General features: G+C 43.3%; 1 protein-coding gene across 9 annotated transcripts in view; it reads left to right on the forward strand.

The window, feature by feature from the left end:
* The window catches only part of LOC121292423 (1-phosphatidylinositol 4,5-bisphosphate phosphodiesterase beta-4), a 451,886-nt gene that overhangs the window by 182,708 nt on the left and 250,800 nt on the right, over positions 1 to 18,378 (forward strand). For 5 of the 9 annotated variants that reach the window (XM_041214297.1, XM_041214373.1, XM_041214305.1 and 2 more), the window contains one exon: positions 10,037 to 10,155. The exons of 3 other annotated variants lie outside the window; for them this stretch is intronic. The gene's annotated coding sequence lies outside the window, so the exon portion shown is untranslated. Of the gene's footprint in view, positions 1 to 10,036; positions 10,161 to 18,378 lie in introns of all 9 variants that reach the window. One more of the 9 variants, XM_041214334.1, reaches the window with a different exon arrangement.

Here is an 18,378-nt window from a genome sequence, read left to right on the forward strand (position 1 = left end):
AGGTCAATGATCTTTTGATGTAAATCTTAGGTCACCACATGTGCTACAAACAGAGGCTATGAGGTGTGTTTGTGTGTGTGTGTGTGTGTGTGTGTGTTAAAGGGGAAGTGGATAAATGGTTGATCAAGAAAAAAATTAAAGAAGCAAATGGGGGCAATAATAAAGGCTTATTGCTAAATGGATAGTACTTTTAAAGAGATGGCATAGTATTTCTGTTGGAACTTCATGTGTTTGACTTGTGAGATCTTTGGTTGTGTGGCACTGGTAGAAATTCTGGTAGATCACTGAAAGGTTAATTTGAGGATTGTATTGAGCCTAAACTGTTCTTGTATGACATAAAATTGTATGGTGAGTAGGCCTGCTTCATCATGTCCAGTGACTGTTGACCATATTCACATGAGAGTATAACTTTGATACTAAGAGACAAAATCGTTCCTGTTGGTAATTTTTAGCTTTAACAGTTGGCATTTACGACACGCAGGATTCCCTATTTTGCACTCTGCTTGAATTTTTGGTAGAGTTGCCATTGATAGAAATTTCTCCCACCTTGTACTGACCACCTGCAAATTGATTATGTTTTGCGCAAAGGTTCCCCTGCCTTGATATTTGTAATGCGATTATGTGAAGCCCGATTATGGGCAATAGGCTACAAATACAAATGATTGGAGCAAAACTCCAGACCTTGAAAATGTTAGCAGATCAGAACAATAATTACCCCCAAATAAATAACTGCACCATGGACTCTCTTCCTCTGTGCTGTCATCTTTACCGCCTGAACTGCGTTCACCTTTTAAATACAGCTCAGTTATTGGCATGAAGAGAGAGAGCTGTACTTTGAAAACACTCAGAGGGTGGGATTTTCCACACCATCCCTCTGCCGTGCTCTCCTGGTCCCGCCGCAGGTCAGCTGACTTCTGGCTGGGGCACCGCCTCGCCCGTGGTGGGTCCCACCCACGACAGGGACGGAAAATGTCGGCCAGAGAGCGAGGTCTCCTTAATCTAATCAAGGTGCCCACGGCAGCCCCAATTCCAGCGATTCATTCCTGAAACTTAAAAGCCATTTGCGGAGGGCGATAAGCATCTAATTAATTTTGGAAACATATGATTGGAAATAGTTTTCCAACTATAAATAATATGTGCCCTTGTGTGGATCATCGGTAGACAGCATGATATTTCAGCAAGCCAGGCTGGCATTAGTCTATTGTGTGAAGCTCGCTGTGGGAATTGTTGCACTTTGTGGCTCTCACTCTCTAATTTCACACCTTTTACTGTTCTAACTCTAATTTACGTATACAGGAAAGTGCCATAGGAGGGATTATCTAATAAACGTGTCTTAGAATCATCAGCTAAAGGTGCTTTAACTCAAATCTTGTGATGTCAGAGTAAATTCTGCTGCTCCAACCATCAGCAAATTGTTTTATTTTTCTTCATTCATATGATGTGGGTATTGCTGGTAAGGCCAACGTTTATTGCTGATCCCTAATTGTCCTTGAGAGGTGGCCATGTGCCACCTTCAATGTAACTGAGCAGCTTACTGGGCCACTTAAGAGTCGGCCGCATTGCTGGGGTTCTGAAGTCACGTGCGGGCCAGGCTGGGTAAGGACGGCAGGTTTCCGTTCCTAAAAGTTGGGGAATCAAATGGTATTTTACTGCAATACATTAGTTTCATAGTTACTGTGGAACAGGGGTCTGGTAGATACAGAGTTAATGTGGGACTGAATACAGCACCGCCCATGCACTGATATAAAAAGGCGCAGTGCCCAGAGCTAGCATCAGCGTGGTGTTGTGCAGGGACGTGTTAAGACCTAGAGACTGAGTTAGCTCCTTGCCTGTACCCTTTATGTATTTATATGATTACAAGCAGTTAGCAAAGACTTGCTGTTAACATACAGAAGACTACGAGGACCAGCACCATTATAACAGTCACCATTATTGATACTAGCTTTTTTACAGGTTTTATTTAATTGGTCGAATGTAAATTTCCTAGCTGCTGTTCCAGGGTTTGATCTCATGTCTCCAGATCATTAGTCTGGGCCCTTGGTTTACTCGTCCAGTAATGAGGCCACTATATTACCATCTCCCCTTTCAGAAGCCATTTGCCTCTTGCTGTGCTAACTCTTTGAAAGAGTTATCCAACTAATTCCGCTCCCTTGCTCTTCTCCCATCGCCCTGTACATTATTTTCCTTCATCTATTTATCCATTAGAAAAGACTGAGAAACATTGATGTTAAAATGTTTCTAAACTTGCGACAAGAGCTTTTTCGGCGTTCACGGCTGAATCTGCTAGGCCCGCCAGCAGCAGGAAGCTTGGCGGTTGGGGGAACTTAATTTGGCGGGAGGCCAAAATCAGTTTCCCGCCGGCAGGATCAATTTCAGCAGTTAAGTTCTCGGGAATTAAAGGGCAGGCTGAGCTTCCTGACGAACAATTTCAGGAATCCCTTTTGCATGCACTAGCATCTTGCGTGAGCTCATTAAAAGGCCCCCTCACCGGAATTAGGTTCCCTCGCCAAATTAAATCCCCCGTCAGCGAGAAATTGGAGTGTTCACATTTACAACTGCACATGAGAGGTGTGTACCTGGCGAGATAGACTTCTTCCACGATTTAGCAGTGAGTCGCTGTGGCATTTTCCTCTTTGGGGAGTGCCTGTAAATGCCAGCCTACGCTTGAGAGCAGGTGGTGACAGAGTTGCATGGAAAATGACCAAGGCAGGGCTGACGGGGGAGGGTGGGACAATGGCTGGGCAAAGAGGGAAGGGATGATGCAGGCTGTCTGGGTGCCCTTTAAATGTGGCGTCCAGACCTTCAACCCCATGTGTTAACGGTGGGGATGGCAACTTCCTGCCTACCTCCGCCATGAGAGTTGGCGAGCACCTCGTGGATGCACGTGCAACAAGTTGAACAAAGTTAAGATTGCACATGGTCAGCTGTCCCACCGCACAGTGGGAATCACTCCTACTTCCGCACCCACCACTGAGCTTAGACTCCAGGGCTCAAGATTCCAGCCTCAGTTTCTTTCCTTTGACAGATAGGTGGTGGTGGAATGTGCAGTTTTATCTTGCAGCGACACATTTCAAACTGCAAATGGAGCTTTGCAAAGACAAAACTTTTGGGGATGGGGGGGGTGGGGGGGGGGTGCGGGTTGCGGTTGGGGAGAGGTGGAAACGCCAGCTTAGCACTGGAGGGCCACTTGTTCTGATCCGTGGGTAGGTTTTGATCTAAGTGGCCATTGCATCTACCTGAAACAAGTGGGGGGACCTCATTAAAGGACGACCATAGGTGTCAGCTGATGTCCGGATTCCCATAGCCATTTTTATGTGAGTCAGCATTGTTACTGCTAGCTCCTGAACCTGCTGCGGACAACAGTCCGTACAGGTCAGGAAGTGTTTAATGCTATTTTAAAGAACATTTCTTTGCTGTCGTCTAAAATGCTGCAACATTTTTGAGACATTTTTCCAAGAGTTTGTCGTGGTACTGGTTGTTTAATTGGCTGTAGTGACTTTACAACTGTCTGAAATCATATGCTCTATTCAGTGCTCTATTCAAAAAATGCAAACGTACTCTACCTCACTTACATCTCAAAACCAGTACGCATCAAAGCACCCAGACTAGCTGGACTTAATGCAATTAAGACACACCCACAGACTAAACCTCTATTTTAAAAGAAAAATATTTTCCAATAATATTACATACAGTAGTAGCTTCATGGCAGCACATGATTCTGCAGCGGGACCCCTCTGAAACTCACATTTTATCTAGGGGGTCAAGGGCGGCAATAGCAGGAGGAAGGAGCGAGGGGAGAAAATTCATACCTTCACAGCAGTGTCGTTTATCCTGGGATAGCATACCCCCTGCTTAACTGAGGAGCAGTGTATAACGAGGCTGCACTTTGCCAGGCACAGTGTCACACAGTTTTGTGTCATCCCCTGCATTGCATGTTGCAAATGAAGCCACTGCTGCCCTGCGCTGAGCTGCATTGCCTCTGCCTCCTGCAGGCTGCTGAAGGGGATATCAGGAACATCAGTCTGCTTGCGTTTACATTAAGAAGGTGACTGATGCCCTGTATTTCCTCGCATTGCCCACGGACAACCTGAAGCGCAGGATAATATTCTGGGTTTCGTACGGACCTCTGAGCTTTTCCTTAAGCTATGATATTGTAGCCTGCACACAACCTTTCTCTGAGCTTGCTGGTCTCATGGATCGCAAGAGTTCCCGGTTCCATTTATATGCAACTAGTGTGTGGTCATCGCAGGCCTGTGCTCCCTTGCCTGGCAGCCACTGTGGGAGATTAATATTGCAGTTATTTTCCATCTCCCCTTTCTCTCTCCCCCCCTCAATCCCGCCTCCCCACCCCCACCCCATTTTTGCCTCTGACCAGCAATTGAGAGGCTGGCAGCTTGGGTGTAAGGGCTCTCGCCTACACACTCTGCTCAGAACAACTCCACATTTGAAATCCAACCAGCACTACAATTGTATCCAGTTGCAGCAGAGCATTAGGAGCCCTCAAACTACATCTCTGCTGCTTGGACAGGTCTGGTCAACCAATACAGCCCAGAAACAGTGCCCTGCATATGGTTTGCCATGTTGCTACATGACCTAGATCTGCAACTGGAATAACATGGAGCCATCACTGGATAAAGGCTTTTTTTTTATCCCCCTTAAAGGAAAGTTAACCAAGTTTCTAATGAAACGTTAGTGTGTTTGAATTTCCTCAATCGTTTGTGCCTCTTCCTACATACGCCCACCAAGTCCCCCTGCTACTCTGTTCCGTAGTTCTGAACCCCGTGCAAAACAACAGCTCACTCACTCAAATTTCCTGGATTTATGGGAATATAGAAGTGGCGTAGAACTACACCCAAAAATCAAAGCACGGCACGGCCCAACCTGATATTGCAGAACTGAGGTTTCTGGAGTTTGATAGCAAAATTTCCTTGCTCGGGTTTTTGCGTTTTTCTCACTCTGTGTTCCTGATCCATTTTCGGCCCTTGTCCTCCGTGCAGAGAGAACAGACTCGGCAGCTGGAGCAGCCTTTCCGAATGGGCACAACCCTGTTCTGCGTCGGAATGGAAGAAGAGGGACAGCAGGAGTGAGGCTGGGGGCAGAAGGCCCTGGCGGATTGGATTCACAGGCTCAATGCCGGGGCAAGCCCTTAGAGCTGCTGCCGCTTATGCAGGGGACACTTCGCTGGGAGAGCAGCAGAAAAGCTGCTTAATGGTGCACGATCAGGGTTTGAACTTCACCCCTGGCACGGCAACACTTGGAGTGTGTAATTACCCTGGTCAGTATCTCTCAGAAGTAAAGCTACATCTGGCAACAGTGTAATTGCAGAAGGAAATTCTGAATAATTTAAACTTTTCCATTACCCACTGTTAACGTGTTTTATTGACCGTGTACAGATAAGGCATCCCGACCTGATGTACCATCCCATCCCACCTCTGTTTCCTCCATTGCCAGTATCCTCTGAGAACATAGGAGCAACGATTAAGGTCTAACCTATTTGATATCTGTTTCCTAGGCATTATTGTTTTCTGGACAAACAGAGCGAGGGGCAGGAGAAATGAGGCAGCCACACAACAAAGCCAGACGTTAACTCTGTGTCTCTCTCCGCAGATGCTGCCAGGCCAGCTGAGTGTTTCCAGCATTTTCTGATTTTATTTCAGATTTCCAGCACCTGCACTATTTTGCTTTTGTTAGGGCAATGGGACAGGCAGTTTCCCTTCTCATTTTTGCTTGAGGAACTTCCCTGTTGAAAACCCCTGAGCGTTGCAGAGAAAATAACTAAAACCTCAGACGGTGCGATACTGTTGGCAGGTATGCATGGTACTGTTTTAAAATTGAGAGTTTGGATTAAATTGCTGGCAGGTGCAAAGCTTTTAGTAGAAATGGCGGGAAATCTGCTTCCTCCTCAAAAGGTTTGAAAGGAGCAGAACATTACAAAATCATGGAAACCCTTTTCCAGTGCTCCCAAATTCATCTGATTCTGCATTATGGGATCTGCCTCAGTCACCCTACAACCTATCTCTGCAGTACTCTGAGATCCCACGATGTCCTTCTAGCCACCTCTGAAGTAGAAGGGAGACCCAGTGGTATTTCTAGACCCTGAGACTTTTAGACCATGGCACCTCTTCCACATGGTCGCAGATCCCAAGTCTGTCACCAGTGGTTGTAAATCAGCATCCCGTTATTGGTAATACTATTTGACATAGCACCTCTATTTTTATTAAGATAAAGTCGTGACTTACCTTGAAACAGGACATCAGTGGCTACTGGATAATAATATATTAAAGTGTAAATACAGAACCGCTGGACTTGCAGCAGGGAGCTACACTAGAACCTGTGAATCAAACATTGAGCCACAACATGTAGTGACAATTCTACAACTTCCACTCCCTTTGAATGAGGCCTCCAGCTGGGAGCATATATCTATTCTGTAGTAAAAGGGTAGTATGTGTATGGAACAGGTCATCGGCATGGGTGGTAGAACAAGAAAGCTAAATGTGTTTCAAGAAGATGAGCTGAACATATCTAGCGTCTCACTCTTGCTTAAAAGGTTGCTATGTTACGTTGTTACTAAATCCTGTGAGTCATTGTGAGCAAACCATGGGAGGTGTGCAGTGGTAGGTTTTGTCGATGGTACAGTAAGAACTATATTGAAGTCGGCTGTTCCAGGACCTGAAGCTACCTTACAAACATCATCTTGAAAGGCTGCTAACGGGTTCTTAAAAAGTTACAACCTGCACTTAAACGCAGGCCTTATTGATCCTGCTACGGACAAGTTTTGGCCTCCTTACCTAAGAAAGGATGCCATAGAGGGAGTGCAGCGGAGGTTCACCAGGCTGATTCCTGGGATAGCAGGATTGTCATATGAGGAGAGGTTGAGCCAACTAAGCCTGTATTCACTGGAGTTTATAGGATTGAGAGGAGATCTCGTTGAAAGGTGTAAAATGCTGACAGGGCTAGACAGACTGGCTGCAGGGGTGATGTTTCCTCTGGCTGGGTGACTAGAATGAGTCTCAGGATACGCTGTAGACCATTTAGGACTGAGATGAGGAGAAACATCTTCACTCAGAGGGTGGTGAATCAGTGGAATTCTCTACCACAGAGGGCTGTGGAGGCCAAGTCACTGAATATATTTAAGAAGGAAATAGATTCCTGGACTGTAAAGATGTCAAGGGGTATGGGGAGAAAGCGGGAGTACGGCGTTAAGATAGAGGATCAACTGTGATCATACTGAATGGTGGAGCAGGCTCAAAGGGCCGAATGACCTACTCCTGCTCCTGTGTTCGATGTTTCTATGTTTAATGCACATCCAAAAGAAAAACTCATCATTTGTAAGGTCCTTAGGTGAAATATACCAGCGATCCAGCTCACATCACGATTTGAGTTCCATTAGAATTCAGTGTGATGACAAAGGAAGAGAAATAACTATAATTAGTAACCCAATATCATAATTCAACCTGTGTCTGCACTGAACATTATCACTGAAATGCCAAAAGTGATTTTGTCCGTTTCATAATGAAGGCTGATGCGTAAGAAAGGCGAATTGACAGCGTTCACAGTTTTACCTTGAATCTTGCTTGGGGAAAAAGAATATGTAAGTGTTTGTTGAAATTAGGTTAGCAATGTTTGTTGCTTGACCCAAAAATAATATTATTGATGAAATCCATGCCAGTGAGGAAGATGCTGATATCCCATTCGATCACGATGTGAATAGCAGGATGCATGCGAGGTAGATTAGTGCAAATAGATTGCCAAGCTAATTGCTTTTGCAAAGCAGATAAAGACCATTGAAGCCTGAGACAGTCATTCCAGAATGTCGTCTTTTAATCTGGCAAAGTTAACCAGCTAAACAAACTAACTAATTTTGGAATTCATTTTTTTAGTTTCATTTCTGGTGACAAAATGCAGGGTTGGGATTGTGGCAGAAGGGCACTCGTGTAGAAAATGACAGAATCCATATGGTATGTAGTGGTATAGGGAGCACAGAGTGGGGTGGCTCAGGCACTGGTGTTGGGACCACCTCTGCCATTAGTTTATTATCAGTGGCTTAGCGGGAGGCAGTCACGTAGTGGTATTGTCACTGGACTGCTAATCCAGAGACCTAGCGTAATGCTCTAGGGACCCGGATTCGAATGCCACCACCACAGTAGATGTGGAATTTGAATTCAATAACAGTTTGGAATTAGAAGTCAAATGATGATCATGGAATCAATGTCGTAAAATCCCATCTGGTTTACTGATGTCCTTTAGGGAAGGAAATCTGCCATCCTCACCTGGTCTGGCCTGCACGTGACTCCAGATTCACAGTAATGTGGTTGACTCTTAAATGCTTTCTGAAATGATCTAGGAAGTCACTCAGTTGTATATCCCTCTGAGCAGGGGCAATTAGGGATGGGCAATAAATGCTGGCTGAGCCAGCAATCCCATGAATGAATAAAAAATGTTTAGAAACTCGATGGAAAATTGGTAAATTACTGAATGAGTTAGATTAAATATGTAAATGAGCAGAAAATGAGAGATGAAATTTCTCTCAAAGAAACTTGGGCAACATCCATAGTCCAGCAATGATGTTGAAAGAGTGAAGTTAAAATATGTAAGAGTCCAAGTAGACTCAACATTATGTTGAACATGTTCTATCAATGCAGTGCAGCAAATCAACTGAGTTAGTAGAACACTCAGCTATACAAGCAGAAAAGAGGAAGTCATGCCCAAACCCCTGTAGTTTCCTGGTCAGAATACACCTTGAATGTTGGACATTCAAATGGTGATGAGAATGCGGGAAGAAATGTGATTGATTCCTAATGTTAGAGATCTGAATATGTTAGGGAAGATTACAGAAATGTGAATTTTCAATCTTGAAAGGGGTGTGGGGGTTCGGGGGTGGGGTGCGCACGCACAGAGAGGCGACCTTACATAGAAGATAGTAAATATGATGAAATGGGTAAATCTGGAAAAACCCTCTAAACTAAATTGTATGTATAGGACAACTTGATGCAGGTTCAAAATGTAAAACGACTGATATGGAATATGATTTCTAGAGCAGCTTTCACAATGTCAGAATATCCCTTATATGCACAACAACTAATGAAGTACTTTTGAGGTGCATTCACTCTTGGAATGTGGGACCATTATCAAGAAGTTCTTCTTCACCCACAGAATAATAAATAGACGGAATGGATATGAGGAAAAGGAGCGGATGTGAAAATCCTGGGATCGTTTAAGAAAGAATTGGATGCTGTGGTGAAAGGGCTTTTAGGGTCTTACTGGTTTGATGAACCAAGATGTCCCAAACACCCTCCCTCATCCATGTTGATCTCACAACAGTGACATGCAGATTTTAAAATCTTTCGGCACTGTGCAATATCACAAGTGTTGACGACAGGTATGGTACGTGTAATACCCACACAAATCAAACAGGAATGTCAAGAGGGACTAGAAGCTTTCAGAACTTCGTAATGATGCAAACTTTCCAGCCATTCTTCATCTTTGTAGCTTTGGCAGATTGGTGTTGCCGCTAAGGGGAGGATTACCAATTCTCTATATGATAGTCATGATTTTTGTTAATAATCATGTTTGACAAAGAGCCTTTAACATGTGTAGCACACTGAAATTTAAATAAACAAAAGCCTGTTTAGGTCTTGTTTCCTTGGTCAACTGCAAGTTATAATTCTACTTTGTTTAAGAACCAGGAATACTTTATATTTTAGGGGCTCAAATGAGGATTACTGCGTGGAGATTAAATTTCTTTGACATGCATGAAATTCACTAATCCACCTCAGATTAAGGCCTAAATTTTACATAGCTGTGCATTGAGGTAATTTGTATTATTTTAAGACATTTCATGTTGTGTGGCATTGCTAGGCAAGTGACATGCTCTACATTTCTCACAAGTCCAGATGTTTTATGCATTCCAATGGACATTACTATTGTAGTCAATACCACCATCTGCTATCCTGTTTCCTGGGATTCTGCTCCAGGCTAAGTTGAATGAAGTGCGTGCAATTTAAAAGCCGCTTTTTTTTTTTGCTGCTTATTTCAGAATGGATATTGGTTATTGGCAGTAAAACTGCACTAGAGTTTGGAAAAGAACTGCACCCGTCAAGATTTACACTGTTCTCGAGGATTCATTTGATTTGATGTTGTAACTGCTGCAGTGAGGTAAGGTTTGTTTATCAAGCTTTTATGCCACTTATTCCGCTGTTGCAGTTCATGTTGATGAGCGACGTCAGCACTCGCCTTCTGTGCCGTTGACAGCTATCAGACACCCTGGTTGAATTTTTATCTATGGGCCCCAGTCCAGCTGTCGGGAGGAAATGCAAGTCGGGAGCCCACACATGCCAGGGTTGGGTTCCAGTGGGAGATTTTTGAGGAAGTGGCTGATTACAAAGTGGTTGCCTCCTGGAGCTCCACCCAATTTAGGGCTCCCAAAGTTGGAGAGCCAATGGGAGGCCGTAGAGCTCTGTTGCATCGGCGACCCACTGTCGGAGGTGGGAGCTGATGATGAGGGTGCCTCCATTTTACGGTGGCTTCTGAAGACCTTCTTGAAAAAACAAACTGTAAAAATTTTAAAAAGGGCCACAGCTGCCTGGCCACCATCGTGAGGTGGGGTGAGGTGAACCCCTCCACGTGGCAGCTTGTGGCCACAACTGTGGACATCTCGTAATTGTGTTCATGGGATGGCAGGATCAGAGCTGGGGGGTGGGGGTGGGGGGGGTGGCGGTGGGGGAGAGTGGAGGGGGTTAACAATGTTAAATGGGGCACTGCCTTCTCCTGCTGCTGGGAGGCCACCTCTGTTCATTTACCAAGACTGTGCCTCACTGGGGCCCCCATTGCCAACTGGAAAATTCCAGTCGGTGTCTGCACATTAATCACCCAGTAAGGGGCATAATTGGTTACATGTCAATGGTGTCACCACCTCCACACCCCTTCAACACCCCACCCCCACCCCAAATCAAATCAGCCCCTTTAAAAGTGGCCCCGAGGCAAACTGGCCAGTGTAATTTTAAGGTTTGGCCTTTGGTCTCTGTCTTTCAAAAAGCGTCAAAATCATTTAGTCACTGCTCTCGAGTGCACAACACAAGTGCAAATTCCAATGCCCATTCAACAATACATGAGAACTAAGTTTGCATTTCTTGCTTGTCTGAAGCTTGTCAATGCACCTGCTGAAAATACCAATGTTTATACTACTAGGTAGGATTTCTATTCTGTGAATGTGTGGCAAGTGGTAACATCATGTTTGTTATTTTCACTGGCGGAGCCCATAATTCATTTACAAAATCGCCTAAAAAGATCAATGATTATGTCTAATGAACTCCATACTGAATAATGTTCCAGTACATGGGTGTCACAGTCACATGGTATGAAATTAGTAATACTGTTTTAACATGTTGTATGAAATTCCTCTACTTTTGGAACAGGGTTAACAATGTTGTTGAAAAAAGGTAAACAAAATGAACACCATTCACTATAAATACCACACAGCCCAGTTTCTAATCCTTTATGGTGTAACAGTTGGTTCAACAGCCAAAGTGGGTGCTTATGATTCCATTCTCTGTCATTTGTTTACTGAAGACCTCTTGCCAGTATTGACATATGCTAACTTATAATATATGGCATTAATATGTTAATATGGTGTTAATACAGGCCTTGGTTTGTATAGGGCTTGGTGAGACAGCATCTGGAGTAGTGTGTGCAGTTTTGGTGGTCTCAGTTTTAAAAAAAAGGATATAATTGCTTTCAAAGTCATTCAGAGAAAATTTACTGGACTCATTCCTGGGATAAAGGGGTTATCTTATGAAGCAAGGTTGAACAGGTTGGGCACATACCCGTTGGAATTTAGAAGACTGAGAGGTGATCTTGTTAAAACATATACGATCTTGAGGGGGCTTGATAGGGTGAATACCAGAGGATGTTTCTTCTTGTATGGGAGAATAAAACCACGGGACATGGTTTAAAAATAAGACGCCTCTCTTTTAAGGCAGAGCTGAGGAGAAACCATTTTTCCCACAGGGGCGTTGGCGAGTGGAATCCTCTTCCCCAGAAAGTAGTGGAGGCTGGGTCTTCAAGGCAGAGTTAGACAGATTCTTGTTAGGCAAGGGAGTCAAGGGAATTGGGACAGGTTAGGGGGCTGCTGACAGGAAAGTGGAGTTGAGACCACAACCAGATCAGCTGTGATCTCATTGAATGGTGGAGCAGGCTCAAAGAACCAAATGACCTACTCCTGCTCCTATGTTCCTGTGTAGCTCAGGTTGGTCCAAGTTGTTTCAATGTGCCAAGTTTTATTGCCCAGCCCCCTCATTTCAGAGCAGTTCCCTTTCTGCTTCAGGCCTGTTTCCTTATTCATCCATTCTTCAGCACATTTTGTAAGCCCTAACTGTTTGTGATTTGCTGTAGCTAATCTGCATACGTTTCCCAGCCCTTGCAAATTTTGCATGTAGATGACAAGCATAACAGCTCCGCCTGCGCCAAGAAGTTTTGAACTGAGCACCAAAAACAACTTCGTAGTCTAGATGTAAACTGAGTCAGTGCATAAATGCACCGTGAATCATATGTTCATTAACAGCCTCCATTTCACATTGAGTAGATTGACCACAAAATTAAGTCAGAAATCTGTTTAATGCCCAACAACAGTTGAAAAGTGATTGACGTGATGCAGCATTTTGAAATTTGATGTAAAATATATTTTTTGCCTGGGCACATTAAAACTGTGCTGGAAAGCTCAGATCTTGATCTAAATTTCCCTAAGGTTGAAGTGGAGAGATCATGCTGTGGTTCTTGCTTTTGAAGCAGTTTCCCGTATCAAATTAGGTATGCATGCGATTACACGACATCTCCTTGCAGCTTTGTTCAAGCAAAACAAATTAGAGCACTGTTTACAAATGAAGGCTGTGTTTAACAAAATTGAAGTGGCTAATGTTCATTTACCAGATGCACTTTGCAAAGCCGCTGTGCCAAGATGCAAAGGGCAGGCCATATGGGAAATAGGTTTCATGATACTCCCAACATGACATTGTGTGAGGCTCACATTTCTCTGAAGGTGTGCCACAAAAGGAGGACTGAAATTGGAAACCTCTGGGACAAGATCATTTCATGTCAGATAATTAAGTTACAGCTCAATTCTGTGATCCTTATTTTGATTACTTTTGGCACGCTATTGTGTATTACACAGGGACAGGTCATTAGGGGAAACATGTAAACATGTATTTAGCATTAAAACTCAAAGTATAGGCCTGAATGTCTGTATCTTATCTCTCTTCCTTTTGTTATTTTTGTGTTGTTACTTTATCTGAAACTTTTTTCTACATCCCTGTGTCTTCCAGATTACATGTTTCCATGATGTCCCTTCCATACATTATTATTGGGAGCATGTTTATATTTCTGGTACTTTGTTAAAAAAAAAATTGAGTTTGAATGCTGTCATACAAGGACATGCTCCAGTTTGCTGGTGCTGTTAGTGCAGAGGAATGCCACTTCAACTAAAAGATGACTTTCTGCCTAGTATGGTTGGCATTCTGAGGATGTTTCCTTTTGATCCCAAGCCATGTTTGTGTTTGACAGTTGACAAATATTAGTTTCAATATTCACTACTATTTGTCAACAGCCCTTAAAAAAAACCCAACTTAGACTATGGTTTAATCTGCAAATCAAGAGAATTTGGAACTATAAACCATCAGTAGAAGCAACTTGATATTTGGACTCTCTTCATTTCAAAGTTTAACATAGATGGTTTCATTTTGGTCTCTTGGCTTTAAGATGATGTTGCTGATTATCAATTTTTCAGTTACCTTGAATGTAGCTGCGTGTCATCTATTCACATGTTTTAGCCACAGTGAAGATGCAATTGTAATACAAACATTCTGGATTTTAATACCCATCTCTGGAGCATCTATGAACTACGTACACAGAACTTTTATCCAGGTACACATTCTGTATGTTCAATTGGTGCCGTTTGGTCGAAAGCCCTTTAATCTCAACAGTGCATAAGTTGCTTCTCTGCATTTTGAGGATACAAGAACTTTTGTGTACCTTTGCTTTCCTTTCCAATACCCACTTGTCACCTCTTAGCTCCTCCCATATCGAGCACCTACAACATCCCCTCACAACTGCCCGACTTCCAGAGAGAAGCAAATTTTCTTGCTGACGTATTGCAACCACCACCCTGTATCCCAAGTCAATAACTCCTGCCACAGCTCTTTCACGCCCTGTCAGGAAGATATAATAATGTTATTGGAATTTATTGGAATATAGTGGTAACTGTGTTTATATAAATGTGTGTGTGTGTGTGTGTGTGTGTGTATGTGGATTAAAGGCAGCTGGTCTGAAGATTTTGATGTAACAAAAGATAAGCTAGGTTTGAAATGTTAAGTAGGTAAACATGGGCGAAGTTTAGAATGTAAGGAATAAAAGAATATTTGCATTTTTAAATAAACTAGACTAGATTGTTTTCAAAGGAGGGGTGAAATGTTCACCTAGCCAGGTAAAGTTCAAAAACCATGTGCTTATTTTTCCCAAAGATTACTGGTAAAATTGGTACAATGATTTTTTTTTATGTTCAGGGAGGTAAAGTCTAATACCATAGTGAAACAATGGGAATTTGCATTCAAAGGGGAAAATATGTATAAAGGAGAGGAGGCTATGTGTAAAGGCAGACATTTTAAGATCTAACAAGTGTGAAATGCCTTCAGCATCTAAGCCTCAAGCTGCTGTCTACAAAGAACTGAAGTTAAGGAAATTCACTTTGCATTGGATTGTTCAGGGTATCATGTTTCTTTGCCTGCGTCTTTTAAAATCTGTGTTTTACTGTTGCCTTAACAGAGATTTAGCTGGGAGTTAGAATAACTAGAGGTTTTAGAAATTATTATAGTAGTGATTTGTGGACATATGCATGTACTTAAACCCATTTCTCTTACTAATCAATGTTTAATCTAGTTTTTCAAGAACTTATAAGGCTCATGGTCTTATTATTACTGAATCCAAAGCCCGCATCTTGAAACATACAAGTTGAAAAACAAGTTGTGGTACTTGTTTCAAGTTTCCCTCTGGGATTTGAATAATTCAGCATTTACCATTGGCTGTGCCATAGCACCTGTCGTTACCTTCGCAATGTGAACATATCTTCCAAACTTTGCCCACTTGGTGTGGACTCTTTCAGTGCTGCTGTACTCCAGTACCTCCCTCTCAGCCCCACTAGACCCTTCCCACTGCTCCTAAACTGTTCCTCCATCCCACAAACTCCCCATGATGTTCCCCTGGACTCTTGTGCCAAGGTTCCTGAACTATAGGACAGCTTTGCTAACACTAACAGGTCTCCCAACTTGCCAATTACAGTTCCTAGAGTTTACTTCATACCTGCAAGCAACTTACAGCAGCAAGCTTGATATTTTCCTCTGTATCCTGGACTTTACAAAAGATGAAGCGTACATGAACTTACATTGATAAAATAATAAGGCCACTGATCTACAATTCCACACAAATATGCACTTAATCGCAGAACTGATGCTTCAAGACATCACTAACACTCCTACACGACTTTGTAATAAAAGTAACATTTGGACTTATTTAAATAGTGATAATATATTGAAAAATTAAATAACATAATTTGAATCCTCCTATTGGAGATCTGGTAGGATTATGGTGGAACTTACCAGCCAAAAGGGCATAACTGGTTCTCAAAAGGATCTCATGAGCTTCAAAAGCAATGATGCAGCATCGAGGTACTGGGATGTGAAAAAATTATGATCAAGGAACAGATTAAAAGAGGCTGACAGTCAGTATTCGAACGGGAGTAATCAGATATATCTATTGAGAAAGATCCAATATGATCAATTAGAAGCAAGGAGATTTAAATATTGGGCATAAGTAAGTATCAAGAACTTATGCATGTATATATTAAGAGGGTTAGGATGTGAAGAATAAGGGCTAGGGAATGAGTGTTAAGATCTTGCACATGTTAAACATGCTTCAATACTATCCATGTATAGTTATTTCGGCTATACAGTATTGAAGTATTAAATTACTGACTGGATAATTAAGCTAGTTACTAGCTAAATAAATCATTCAGTTATTGACTGAAATTATTACCTGAATCTAGTATTTCAGCTACTGACTCAATGTAGTAATGATTTATTGACTAATCTCCATAGTGAATGCCTTTTCTATATCAGTGACCAACTCACTGGTCATCATAAGAAATAATGAAACTAATGCCTCAATATATAGAGTTATAGCTTGAGCTGTGTTGCTCTGGAAACTTTGGATGGGCATCAGCAGTTCTGTGGGAGATCACTATTGTAGATTGTGGTATATAAGTCAATCCAGCATACAAGATGGCCCCCATTTTTCAGCCCCAAAAGTCATGTTTTTGCATATACTCTGCATATAAATTGCCCCCCCCCCCGTCTTTTTTCACCCATGACATGCTGTACTTGCGTTATAGACAGCCTCAATTTTTCACCCCTCAAGTGGATGTTTTATCTACCAGTTCCTTATAACTGGGTGCAAGGAATCAAGCAGATGATACGGCTGCCTAGTGAAGATATGCAGGGGGCTTTCAGGCACGCTCACACAGAGCAGTCCCTGTGTGGTGAATGACAAAGGTGGTGACCGCTCACACCCACGCCGGCGTATAAATGGACCCCCATTTTTGGAGGGATTTCTCGAGGGTTCAAAGGCAGACTTATGCATCGACATCTGTGTTGAGTGTTACAAGAGACACATTCCAGGCTCATGGAATTCACATCACCTCATTGGGCTACTCTGCGTTCTGCCCTCCTCCGCAACCAGTGCACAGGGAGCAAAAGATGCATGCCTACAAACCTGCAGCAGTGTAGGAGTGAACAATGTCATCAGACTGAACGAACGAGACTTCCACCTCCATTTTTATGTTTGGTCAAAGCATTACAGGGTCACTAAAAATAAGAAAAAATTTCTTCTCAGTAAAGATGATACTTTGGGCTGCATCTTAACCAACACCCTCCCCCCTCCCTCCCCCCAGCCCAAACCAAAAAGGAATGAAAGTCACTGTAGTCCCAGAGCCCCATAGGTTGCTCTGCCATTAGAGAGAGATGATTAGTGGTGAGTTTAACCTGAGGGCTGAGGTTGAGGAGGCAGGGCCTTCATGGATGACCTCAGCGGATACGGGAATTGAACCCACGCTGTTGACATCAACACTGCATCACAAACCAGCTGTCCAGCCAACCGAGCTCATTGACAGCCGCCGCCAACCTTCCCACTTCTGGGTTTTAACCGAGGGGGTAAAAAGGGCTGAAAGCCACCCTGCTTCCAGGAGGTGGGTTGGCCAATTAAACAACGAGGTTGGCAGCCTCAGATTGAACCTGCTTTGTCCCAGTTTCCCAGGCCTCGGAACCTGGGAATGCAGCACTGCTTTAGGAGTCCGAGAAGGAATTGAACACCTTCGAGCTTGGCTTGTAGGTCTTTCAAATTTTCATCCACCCCAACTTGCTGGACGCAATGATGTTCTTTATGCTTTGTGTTGCTGCTTCTTCTTGAATTCTCTGCCTGAAGGCAGATCCGACCTAGAGCGCTACAACCTCCAACACGGGTAGGGCAAGGAGGCAGGTTTCACATCCATCCCGGCTGGAACAGGACTCGATCCCTATACTGTTGGGACCAGCCTCAGCAACACCAGCCATCCAGCCAACTGAGTTGCTGTGGCAACACGCACGTTTCCATGCATGTTGTAGCCTGGAGCTATGGATAGTGATGGGACAGGCTCCAATTTCTTTCCATCACATGGCTGACCAGTAGACTCTCCTGCTGTCACCACCTGCCATTGTGTTGGAAGGGTTTACATGTTAATACTCAACCTGTTTGGCTGAGTTACGAAAGCACTTTCCATAGCCATCAAGTCCTGGGGTGGGGATGGAACCCAGAGCTTCTGGCTCAGAGGCAGGGACTCTGTCCACTGTACCAGACATAATAAGTAAGCCTTTGGTTGAAGTATTCAGTGTCCACCCTAATTTCCAGAGGCAGGCCTCAGAAGTGCTGGCAATGGCAAAGAGCCCGTGGAGTATCAGTGTTGAATATTCTCCCATGTTCAGTTGGTATCGCCTGAAAGTGGACACTCAAAGAAACAAAGAACTTTTATTTATACACCACCCTCCACATCCACAGACATTCCAACCCAAGTAGATGAATTTGATTAAATATTGTGACAGTTATAATGTAGCAAACTGTAAACTGCAATGAGATAAATAGTAATGTTGGCTGAATGATGACCAGGACACTGGAAATTCTGATGAAAGGTCACCAACCTGAAACGTTAACTCTCTTTCTCTCCCCACAGATACTGCAGGACCTGCTGAGCATTTCCAGCATTTCCTGTTTTTATTTCAGATACAAACATATGAATTAGGAACAGGA

Source organism: Carcharodon carcharias, chromosome 2, assembly GCF_017639515.1.
Source record: "Carcharodon carcharias isolate sCarCar2 chromosome 2, sCarCar2.pri, whole genome shotgun sequence".
NCBI lineage: Eukaryota > Metazoa > Chordata > Chondrichthyes > Lamniformes > Lamnidae > Carcharodon > Carcharodon carcharias.